Genomic DNA, 13,622 nt, shown 5'->3' with positions numbered 1-13,622 from the left:
CTATTTTGGATGTAGATGGATGTATTAACTCCTTCGGCCCAAAACTTCTTTGGCAAGCCACTTTCAAACAACAAACATCTAGCCATCTCCATGATGGTACAGTTCTTCCTTTCACATACACCATTTTGTTGTGGTGTGTATGGTGTAGTGAATTGATGAACTATACCATGATCCTTACAAAGTTGTTTGAAAGCCTCACTTGTGTATTCCCCACCATTGTCCGTCCTTAACACCTTTATAGTGCAACCAGATTGATTTTGTACTAACTTCATAAATTCTACAAATTTCTCTAAAGCTTGTGATTTTCTTTCAAGGAAATACACCCAACACATTCTTGAGTAATCATCAATGAAAGTTATGAAATACTTGCTGCCGTTTAAGGATGGAACACTCATAGGACCACAAATATCCGAATGTATAAGTCCTAACTTCTCCTTTGATCTCCAAGAACAAGATTGAAATGCTAGCCTAGTATGCTTTCCTTTTTGACACACTTCACACACATGTTCTTGCTTCTCCACCAATGGCATGTCTCTAACAAGTTCATGTGTGCCTACCAATGACTTAAAGCTAGCATGGCCTAGTCTTTTATGCCAAAGTTGAGAGGTGTTCTCAACTTTGGTGTTCAATGCAACCGATGCACCATTTTCATCCATATTCAACCTAAAATTCTTGTTCTTCATTCCAACACACATTAATTCATTTCCATGTGGATCAACTATAGTGCATGTCATGGTTGAGAAGTGTAATGCATATTTGTTCTCAAGCATTTGACCTACACTAAGTAAGTTCTCACATAAAGAAGGTACATAGAGAACATCATGGATAGTTTTGATACCTTTGGTGGTGTGTATCACCACATCTCCTTTGCCTTTCACTTCCATCAAGGCTCCATTTCCAATTTTGACTTTGTTGTGGCTGCTCCTATCCAAGTTTGTGAACCACTCATGCTTGTGAGACATATGGTGTGTTGCTCCACTATCAATGATCCATCCTTCATCATTCTTGATGCTACTAAAACAAGTAGCAACAAACAACTCTTCCGATTCACTATCACTTGCATTATCTTTAGCAACATTTGCTTGTTGCTTATCTTTCTTGTTAGCCTTGCATACTTTCTCCACATGACCCTTTTGTTGGCATTTATGGCAAAATGCATCCGGCCTCCACCAACACCTTCTTGGATGATGACCTTTCTTCTTGCAATGGTGACAAGGTTCATAGGACTTCCTCTCGGGTTTGCTAGTTTCACCTTTCTCCTTTATGACTTTAAGCTTGTTCTTCTTTTGATTTTGTGTCTTTTGATGTTGTTTAGACACAAATGTAGCCTCCATTGATTCTTCATGTCTAATCCTCCTCCTTTGCTCCGTAGCTTGCAAGGCATTCACCAACTCGGTCAAGGAAATTTCATTTAGGTTCCTTGACTCCTCCAATGAAGATATCTTAGCTTCAAACCTCTCGGGCAAGGAGACCAACACCTTCTCTACAATCCTTTGGTCACTTAATCTTTCACCTAGCACCCTAATTTGATTCACCACATTAAGAAGCCTTGTGGTGAACTCCTTAACCGTTTCTTTGTCTTTCATCTTGATGGTCTCAAACTCCCTCCTTAGGTTAAGGATTTGCATTTGCCTTGTCCTTGCACTCCCTTGGAACTCATCTTGAAGTTTGTCCCAAGCTTCTTTGGCACTCTCACATGCCATTATCCTTGAGAAAATGGTATCACTAATACAAGAATGAATGGCGGTGAGAGCCTTGAAACCTTTAGCCAATTCCTCCTCATGGTGCTTGATTTGGTTGACCGTTGCCCCTTGTCTCAAAGGCTCGGGTTCTTGGGGATTTATGGTGACCTCCCAAAGACCATAAGCCTTCAAGTAGGCTTGCATCTTGATACTCCAAATGTTGTAGTTCTCCCCATTGAAGATAGGAGGAGAAGGAGTTGAAAAACTTGAAGAAGCCATGTGAATGTTGCTTTCTAGTATGAAGGAATATGAAAATATATTGGTGCTTTCAAGTATCTCTTCACTATCAAGGAACGAACCAGCCCAAAAACCTCACAAATCTCACCAAAATGTGCCTTGCTCTGATACCACTTTGTTGGGGTGAGAAGGTTATGACCAAGAGCAAGCTAGCTTGAAGTGTTAGCAACAAGCAAGCTTTTGGTGATGCTCTTGGGAATGGTTGTGTGTGAGTTGTGTTTTTAGGTTTTGGTTATGGTGTTTTCTGGTTTTTAGGGTTCCTAGAGTGTTCTAAGGTGTTGAAGAAGAGATAAGAAGAAGGGGACCACGTTGCTTTTGAAAAATGAGGCTTGGATGTGTAGCCATTTCATTCATTTTGCAATATAAGCTTGAAATTACAACTAGTTCACACATGCCAAGCATGTGAGCTTACAAAATGAGTAAAGTATTTGATTTAAAAAGTAAAATGGTCAACACCTAACTTTTCATACACAAAAGAGGTCAAAAACAGCTGCAACATGTCTATTCCAAATATAGTCAAAAGTGGCACATGGTTTGAACTAAGTTCCTATTGTTTAACTAGTTTGGGTAAACAACCAAACTAGCTTCACCTACTTAGTTTCCCTTTGTATCTGCCTATGAAACTTGGTTTGAAGCATCCTTGGTCATCAATAAATATTGTTCCAAGAGCTAGGAATGTTCTGGAACCGGATCATGGGCCAAACAGCTCCAAAACTGACCCATACTCTGCATACTGGGCCCATCAGATACAGCAATCTGTTTGGAATAGAAAATGGACTTTCCCATGTCATTTGGACCTGAAATTTGAACCATAGTCTTCTATATATGTCTGTAGACATCCCTCAAAATGTCAGCCCAAAACTCCATTTGCAACCTGAGATATAAGATAAATAGTGGAACTATGTTGCTGGAAATTATGAATCCAGCACCATAGGCACTTCAAGCATAACATTCCTACTCTTTTGTGCATAATTTTGCCTATAATTTTGCATACATAACTTAGGCACAAAACATTATCAAAATATACCTTGAATCAATTTAAAACATACAAAAAATATAAACTCATAAAAGGAAAGGATTTGATACCAAGGTGTGCATGCTAGCCGGTGACATGCACCATCAAATGGCAAAATTGCCACACTTCAACAGAAGGTTTAACTATAATCCTGAAGCAAAAGTAATGAAAAAATACAAATACATTTTCAGTAAATGAGTACAGAAAATAAGCCAAAAAATTATGTTATTAACGCCTAGTGGAATAGCATTTTAAATACAAATACAAATGCATTTTCAGTAAATGAGTAAAGATAAAATGCAAATGCATTTTATGTAAATGAGTACAAATGCTGTTTAAATGTTGCATATTAACACCTAGTAGAATAGCTACTCTTGACAGACATAGTGGATCAAGTATATTAAGATGTCAAATCTGTGGCACATGTGCTAAATCATAACATAACATTAGCTTGAATGTATGCAATGTTGACAATGTGGTGTTCTGTGGATTATTTTGTTAAACATCATAAATATAGTTACATTTAGCATGTCATTCATTTACAATAACATTAGAGAAGTGGATAAATTCGATTGTCCACTCGGTTTGCTTTTAGAAAATGGAAAAATTAACTATTCCGATGGAAGCGCCGTTAAATTTTCCAACAAGCAAGTGTTTCATAATTACTGATGGACTGTATGTAACAAACAAAGGTTGTAATTTTCAAATGGAAATTTCCGAACCATTTATGGATTGTTTTACATAAAATAGCACCAACATAGAACTTGCACTTATATATCATGTCAAAACGTGACAAACAATGAATCCAATATAAGGGAAAAATGTATACATATATGTACACATATTTATATTTATAACACACCCTGTGAAAGCTGATAGAAGGTACTAGCTGCTGGATAGAGAAGACAAACGAGTTTTCATATTTGGTCAATGTTTTCCCTTTCTGACCATGTAAACGTTATTTTTTTAATACAATATTGACTAATTAAATTCTTATTCTTAGGCTAATATATATATATTTATTAATTAAATCGATCCATTGAAAGGTCTAATGCTCTAAATTTTACCTCGATATCATCTTTCTGTGAATTCAAACAAAACATTTTTGATTCATTTTTATAATATTATATTTAATTTTTTCTTTATAGTTTATAACGCGTCCTTTGTTCGTACCAATTCATACTTTTTCCTCACTGCTAGTATTGTGCTAAGGCTAAGTCATTATTTGATTTTGACTTTATCTATCAGCTATACATAAAGTATATTTTAGGAAATTTTTTTTCGTAAAATCAATTAACAAAATTAATATGAAGTATATTGTATTTATTTTTTGGCTTAGTTATTAAGCCATTTATGTTTACTATTGGGAGTTCACGATTTCAAAACATTAAAATGGAAAAAAATTATTATATAGGATAAAAAAAATTATGTAAAGAAGTAGCATAAAGCCAAATTATGTTTATATATCCACATACCAGGTAATCTTTAACTCCGATCTGCAGAAACATACAATTTAATTATATCCTTTTGAAGTGTATGGGCTCCACAATGAAGATTTTCAGATGATGCAGGGAGAGTGAACTGAACTGAATTCGAGACAGTCAATGAGAAATGTGGGTAGAGGAGAAATGGAAAACTGTTACATTTATTTTACACTTTCATATCCATGTATTTAAATAGTTTCCACAAGTGCACAATTAATTCCCTCCTAACAAGTCTCATTTGGACATACTACCATGGAGCCGTTCATGTAAAAGTGATTGGAAAAAGCTTGCAAGCTGGGAATCACATTTTACAATCTAAAACTAACTACATTTCAATGCATACCATTCAAACAAGTTTAATGGTCAGAAACTAGAGAGCCAATATTTGAGAACTCAATTACCATCCATTTAAATTATCATCCTTCTTATTTATTGCTTTTCCACATATCAAATAATATGGAGAATTTAATAATGAAATTGGATCCTTACACATCATATTGACACGAGAATTATGTACAAAAACTAAAAACAAAATCTGAATTAGCAAGAGGAAATTGTACAAGTGTTTTATGAATAAAAACAAGAGAATATTACAGCTCCTACAAAAGCCTCTGTTGGTATCAATCCCGAATTGACCCAATGTTCCCCATCAATGTCAAAATCTCGAACACCAACTGGCACCACAATTGGTATAATGCCAAACTTTAGTGACAGCATTAAAAGCATATGGGGCACCTCCACTAAAACGGAGACAGATTTGATGCCTGGATGAAATCAAACGAAATATCTGTAGTTAGTTACAATATTTAGCATACAAGTTTCAAAGAAAATAATCATTGTAAATAATTAAGGAAAATTACAAAAGCATTTTGTTTTAAATCTCAACCTAAAAAAATGACTAACTTTTTTTAATACTTGACAAAAAAGCATCTCTGATTTAATAAAATAAGGGATTCCCTCAAAAAAATTTTAAATAAATATAATGAGAACTGAAGACCTTAGCTGTCCTCATATGCGATAAATGCTATATGCAAACTGTGAAGAGTAGAATTATTGGTATAGACATCAACAAAGGAAGAAAAATATCACAAAGCGAGTCATTATCAAACTGTCTTGTAAGTAGTAAGTATGCAAGTGGATATGTTGTCCCGAAGATTGAATTGGATAATCAAAATAATTAAGTCTTCCATCTAAATATCCTATTTCCATTCAATGACTTCATATCAGAAATTCTAAGGAAATTTCAGAAATCATGAAAGCAACAAAGTATCTAAAATGTCTATAAAACAGATGAAATCATAAATGGAAAGGCTTGAAATTGTCACAGCAATTAAACATCAGCCATGGTAGTCAAGGATCACCTGCTGACAACATGATTAACTGTTGGTTGAAGAAATATATGAACCCTGCAGAAAGCAAGTAGTTGTCAATAAGCAAAAAATACTATCTAGTTTACATGAAAAGAATCATGAAAAGGAAACTCCATATGAATGATAAACTTTCTAAGTACCATTTTCCAGGGAATCATGAAAAGGAAACTCCATATGAATGATAAACTTTCTATATACTTTCATGATTTTCTTCATTTGGAAAATTCTCCTTCCCTGTATCAGACTTTTTATCTGCAGAAACCTATATGAACAACATAAAATAAAAGTGAAAAATATAATGAGCACTGGGAAATAAAAACCACCATAGCTGAATATATTACCCTTGGTAGAAATGGAGGTTTCTGTTAACGTATAGAATGTGCAACCATGGAGTTTAAACAGTAAATTTCCCTTATGATTCTCATGTTGATAATGAAGTAAATGCAATAACTGACAGTTTGCATTAAACATGAAGGAAAACAAGAATTATACATGACAACAATAACTGATAACAACGAAAGCAGTTATATTTAATCACCAATAGCAATTATAAAAATAAAATAATTATAACTACAATTATATTAAAACACAAATAAGCATGTAGACAATTAAATTTAATAAATAAGCAACATTCAATAATGGAAAACACACAAAACCCAAAAAAAAAAATAATAATATAAAACACACAATTACCATCTTTAGAATAACCTCCACAGCACCTTTGTCATCACCAAAAGCTCCATCTATTTCATCAATCACCTAGAGAAAAAGTAGTAACTTGTTTCTTCTGCATACATTCTAGAATAAGAAGGGTAACCATAAAAAATAATGCCAACCAAGCACTTTGGCCTCGAGTCAACAGTGATAGAGTTCATCTACACTACATCAAGAAACTAAACTGTTGTATAAAGTAACCTATAACACAAAGCAATACATTGTAATAGCTAGGGAAAAAAAAAAAGAAAAAAAAAGCACAAAGTAACTTTATACAAAATTTCCAATCTTGAAAGAATCTAATAGTCAGCAGATAAGAAATAATGCAGATCCATGTGAAAAAAAACAAAAAAAAAACAAAAAGAAGAAGCATATATATACAAATACATACATCAGGGACCAAACCCATGGATTTCATTTGGTCAGAAAAGTAGAAAGCGTCCTGCAAGCAAGAGCTTTTCACGGTTCCAATGATGACAGAATGGAATGTATCCCTAGTTGGCTGTACTCCATCCATCATCATATCATCATACACATCTCTCAGCAAGAAATGCCTACCACCACCGTTATTAAAAAAAAAAAAAAAAAAGAACACAACTTTCACAATTTCTCCCAAAAAAAAAATCCCAAAACCACAAAAAGAAAATCAAAATTAGAATCTACCTTCTCTGTGCGGTGAGAGAACCGATAATAGTGTTATACTCAGAGACATTGCTTGCATAGTTCCTCCGTCCCACCTCTCACAGCAGTGAATTACGCTGCCCTGAATTATAACAATCTAATATATATTATTTATTTAAAAAAAAACTATTTCATTATTAGCAAAACGAGTAAGAAAATGTCTGGGGAAAAGCTTAAGAATTTGAAAATGGAGAGGAGAAGATTACCAATGATTGATCTAATGAGCCTCATGCTTTCCTACTTCGCTGTTGCCTACCTGTTGCTTCTGCTTCTGCTCCTAGGGCTCTTTAAAACCCTGCAGTTTTCTCTCTGAGTCGCCTCTTCACCATCTCCTTCAAAATGCACAGTCTCCAAGCTTACAATCCGACCGATGCGAAAGGAAATAGAGGGCTCCTAATGGTCTGGATATTGATTATAAGGAGGAGAAAAGTCGGATGAAGAAAGGAAAGAAAAAAACATATATATAAAAAAAAAAGAAACATAAGGGTATTTTGGGATTATAAAAGATTGAAGGAGTAGAACAAAAAAGATATCAAGTGAGGGGGCAAAAATCATTAACCTCGTCCTTATGAGGGTATTGGGCCAAATTCCCCTAATAAAACTGAGCTTGGACTTCTACAAAAACAAAACTAGGCTTGTACCTTTCAAAACCTGGGCTTGGACTTCTACAAAAGAAACTGGGCTTGGACTGTAATTTTATATATATATATATATATATAAAAAATAGTTTGACCAAATAGTTTAGCCTGATTGATAGACGACAATGGGATAAGCACCGCCTTAAATTTTTTTTTTTTTTGGGATAATAATAAAGTGTTAACACTTATTATAAGCTTTGTTTCTAAAACCATGAAATTGAAAACAATGGACTCAACTTTTTTCGGAAAGTGTTAATTTTTTTATCACCACCATCGAACCCAGAACTAATCCCCAAATAATCATTACCAAAAAATATATATATATATTATTTTAAAATATGAGGGATTTTAAAATTCCATATTTATAAAATACTTACTAATTCATCAGCCTTACCGGATAAAGACAAATTGGAAAAGAACATATTATGTATATGTGGCCAATATTAAGTTGAAACTTAGATCATAATTTTACCTAAACCACTAGCTAATTGCGTCCTTACAATCAACCATATATTAAGAAAATGCAACCTTCTTAAATGACCGCTATTCTCTGTAGCTCGGTTTGTTTCTCTGTTGAGTACCCCATCACAGTCGATTTGCAGCATCAAAGAGTAGCCAATTTTTATTCATCGGTTTGTCTGTTAACTTTCTGCCATAATTAAATTTTCTTTACTTTTCCAATTCAAGAATTTTGTTGCTTCCATCCATAGGTTGATATGCTAATTTGATTTCCTTCCCTTTGTTATTAGTTTTAATGTTTCAATATGGTTGAATGAAAAACGGTTTCAAAAGACCATTTATATTCCAAGCATTTAAGGTTCTTGGACACTTTCTATGTTTCTTTCCCTTTTTTTTTTTTTAGATTTTTTTATTTCACAAGAAACTTATATCTGTATATATATGGTTCATTATTTAAGCTTCAATAATTAAGCTCCATGTGATTCTAAGAGATGCTTGCTTCATCTTTGAGCTCTTCTTGAGAAACTATGAAATCTCAAAGTACGATAAAGAATATATATTGAAAACTCCATGGCTAAGGAAAGCTGTAGAGCTGGACTTGATAATGCTGGAAAATCAGCTCCCTTTTTTTGTTTTCACTGAACTTTTCAACTTCATCCTCCTAAAAAAGCCACAAAATAGTAAAGAATTGGACATGAATAATAGCCCTCCTTATCCATCCCAACTCCGCGAGGAAAGTGAAAGGCACAATTTCTTTCTAAAGATAACCTGTGCTTTCTTCATTGATTATTATAGCCATGGAAAGCTTCTGGATGAGGAAATGTAACACTTCAAGAGAATCAAACATTTCACCGATTTGGTCAGACAATTCCTGTGTCCAAACAGAAGGTATCCCATTCACTACGCGAAAATAGTGATTTAGCGGCGCAAAAAAAAAAGTAAAACGAAATATACAGAGACGCATTTATACCACGTCGCTTAATGCTTTGTCGCTAAAAATATTAGATAAACAGCGACGTATGAGAAAAGGTCGCTACAAATGGAGAAACAGCGACGCCGTAAAACATATGTCGCTAAATATAGATGAAACAGCGACATTATATATACGTCGCTAAATGTTAGGATTTTTAGCGACATTTAAAATACTATGTCTCTGTTTTGGCAAATATATGCGTCGCTAAATGTTAGACTTTTAGCGACAAGTTTAATTGTATGTAGCTGTTGAGGAAATTAATATGTCGCTATATATATTGACGTTTAACCTTTAGCGACCTTTATTTTGCGTCACTAAATATTATCGTCGCTAAAAGTTGAATTGGCGACATTTATGTTATGCGTCGCTAAATGTGTCATGCGTCGCCCTTTTTGCTTTTTTTATATTTTTTTATTTTTTAATTTGTTAGGGTTTAGTTTATTTTATTTTATTATATTTATTTTTTATAATTGTGTGAAAATTGATTAGAAATTATCAAAACCAAAAAATTAAAATAATAAAAATACCAAAATAACTAAAATTATCTTGATCGAAAGTAATTGGAATACAAAAATTGCATAAAAAATATTTTCATAATAAAATAATTATCAAATAAATTAAATATTATTTCATGAACTAGTTTTTGAATTGGTAACTATTGAACTATTGTATATGGGAAAGCAAAAGAAATATTAATTAAATCTCCATGAATGCATACTCGTTGAGATGGAAGTTGACATCCTCTTGTTGAATATATTACACCCTCATAGTACTGCATGAAAAAATTAATAAAATTATAAACACTTATGCAAAATAAAAAATATTAATTATTAAAAAGTAATTTAGTAGATGAAATAGAGAATATTACCGTTGTTTCTTAGGAAAGGAAATAAAAAAATTAATTAAATGTCATAAATATTACTTCGACCATAAGTTAATAAATTTACTTACCAATTTATTTAGAAAGTAGTTTTACTTACCATGGAGATCTCCATGAATTGCATACTCATTGAGATGGATTGTGAGTCGTCGTAGTATCGCCAAGAACATCTTCTTCAACAAAACTATGATATTGTGTGGAGTAAAACAACAGACCATCTCGAATCAAAACAACGTTAAGCAATATCACAAACAAAATATCTACAGAAGCAAGATTAAGAAAATTTAACGAAACTAATCTATGGTTAATATGAAAAAAAATTAAAAAAATAAAAAACTCAACCCACCACATGTAACTGCCAACAACAAAGAAAAAAGAAACTCATCTACACGATGGAGACGAAAAAACAAGAAACCCAACTCACAACGAGGGTGACACAGAGAAACTCGGCTTTCTGACGGCAATGTAGGCAAATGACAAATGAAATCTGAAATATCTCACTCTTCAAGTCCCTCTTAGGTTGTTTCCAAATCTAATATTTATTAGATAGAGTATTTGATGTAGTTTTGAAAATAAAAGAGATTCAAAAGCCCGCGTACAAATTTCAAAACGTGCAAAACTTTTCAGAAAAATGGCAAAAAAGGCGTAAATTTTCAAAACGCTCCAAGATTCAAAAGCCCGCGTACAAATTTGCAAGTCTTTTAAATTGTTTTTTTTTTTTTAAATGAGGGAACAAGAGACGTAATAACCCTCTGATTACGTCGCTTGCTATTGTTGTTCTCTAATTATTTTGTTTCTTAAACATAGTTTATTTTCTGTTTAAAATTGTAAATTTTTAAATTGTAGATTTGTTTTTTCAAAAAATGGAACAAAATAAAACAAAAAATAATAGGCGACGCAATTTGCTATGACTGCATCGCCTGTTCCATTTTTTCCTTTTATTTTCTTATTTCATTTTTTTTCTTTTTTCATTAGCAAATAAATACTAAAAATAATTCTAAAAAGTATGAAGCAAATATCTGTTATTTTGTTATTTCATTATTCACATATATATGTATATACGAAACACAAATATCTAAAGATCTAAGATAGGGTATACCAAATATAGAGTACTAATACAACAAGGACTTATTGATCAATTTATCTAAATAAGTATATTAAATGAGCTATACTTTTAGTCATGTGTTTGTGCTTCAATGATAGTTTATCTGATGTTACAAGATACATTCCTACAAATATGTAAGTCTTTAAATTGTATTTTGGCTTTTTAAAAAAATAGAAAAAAAGAAGAAGGAAAAGGCGATGCAATGTCGCCTGTTGCATTCAATGATTATTTTTATTATCGTTCTCTAATTATTTTATTTCTCAAACACATTTTATTTTGTATCTAAACTTGCAAGTATGTAAATTGTTTTTTTTTACAAAAAAATTGAACAAATTAAAAAAAAAAATTGAACAGGCGACGCAATTACTCCTAATTGCGTCGCCTGTTTCCTATAATATTTATATTTATTGTTGTTCTCTTTTTATTTTGTTTCTTAAGAAAAAATTATTTTCTATTTCAATTTGCAAGTATGTAAACTATATTTTTGTTTTTTTTTTAAAAAAGGGAACGAATTAAAAAAAATATATAATAAGCGACGCACTATTAAAACATTGCGTCGCCTATTCCCTTTTAAATAACAAAAATACTATTTCAAATAATTGAAATTTAATAAGAAAATAATTTGTACTTAAAAAACAAAAAACTAAATAAATAATTAATATATTTAATTCATATTTTTATTAACTCTTTATTAAAATTTTCAAAATAATTAAATTTTTCACAATATTTTTATTTTCTATCTATTAAATATGTATTAACTATTTATTAAATTATTAATTTTAAAATAATAAAATTGTTATATAAGTTAATATTTCATTTATTTGAAATATTAGTTTCCTATGCCTATATTTATTTGAAATTTATTTTCTATCAATTATTTTGTATGAATTTATCTATCAAATAATCTTAATTTGATAAAACCAAAAAGCAACTTTCAAATTAGAAGGAAAAAAAAAAAAAAAAGGTCACTAAAGCTGGAATAGGCGACGCATTTCTGTGAGACTATTTCCAGGTGCGTCGCTAAAAGTAATAATAGGAGACTGTTTTTAACAATGCGTCGCTAAATTTACTAAACAGCGACGCATTTCTGCGAGAGTAGTTTCCGAATTCGTCGCTCAATGTAATAATAGGTGACTGTTTTTAAAAATGGGTCGCTAAATGCTTTTTTAAATATAAAAAAGTTTTTAAAATAATTTTTCATTACCTTTTAAACATAAAAAAGATTTTTAAATAATTTTTCAAACCTTTAATGACACAATTATTGAGTAAAAATTTCTTAAAAATAATTATTAATGATACAAATTATTTATTTATTTATTTTTTTGTATTCATGATCATTTTTTTTTTCCTAAATGTCAATTAACATTGAAAACACAAATAAATTTGCAAGTTAATTGAAATGTGAATTTCATAAAAAAAAACCTTCATATGGGGCGACGCAGAGGACCAAACCCACGTCGCCCCATATGAAATTTTTTTTATTTTTTTGTTTAGATACATGATCATGTTTTTTCCCTAAATGTTCAATGATATTGCAAACACTAAATAAATTTGCAAGTTAATTGAAATGTGAATTTGATATAAAAAACTTCATATGGGGCGACGCAGACGACTAAATCCACGTCGCCCCATATCAATTTTTTTTTTTTTTATGTACATGATAATTTTTTTTCCCCTAAATGTCCGATGATACTGCAAACACTAAATAAATTTGGAGGTTGATTGAAATGCGAATTTCATATAAAAATCATCATATTTTTTGCCCTTTTCCCTATCTTAGTGGGCAACTCATGTAATTAACATGGGTCGCCAGATACATTTTTCCTTTTTTTATAAACAAAAACACAAAATGAAGAGAAACGAGTAATTTATTTGGATTTCAAATTGTAATATCAACTAAACAAATATTGAAATACACTCAAATAACTAATATCAACTAAACTACCTAATAAGTTTTGAGTCATATTGAACGACGCTGAAAAGCAACGTCGCTTAGTATTGTTTGTAGTGACACTAACTGAGTTTTTGTTTCGTATTGTCGCTAATTGTTTGTCGCTAGATCGCAATTTTTTGGAATATAGCAACGTTATGTGAGGTATGTCGCTAATATTATTATTGAGCGACATGTTATCTCGCTTTCTTTATTACGTCACAATATGGGTGTCGCTACATCTCAATTGTGTTGTATGTAGCGACTATGAGTGAGGTTCGTCGCTATTATTATTATTCAGCGACGTGTTATCGCGTATTTTTGTATTAGGTCGCCATGTTACTGTCGCTAAATCGCTATTTTCGCGTAGTGATTCATGCTGGCAATATGAGCT

Source organism: Ziziphus jujuba, chromosome 7 (genome assembly GCF_031755915.1).
Source record: "Ziziphus jujuba cultivar Dongzao chromosome 7, ASM3175591v1".
In the NCBI taxonomy this organism is placed as follows: Eukaryota; Viridiplantae; Streptophyta; class Magnoliopsida; order Rosales; family Rhamnaceae; genus Ziziphus; species Ziziphus jujuba.
The sequence above is the reverse complement of the archived record's forward strand: the minus strand, read 5'-3'. Positions refer to the sequence as shown.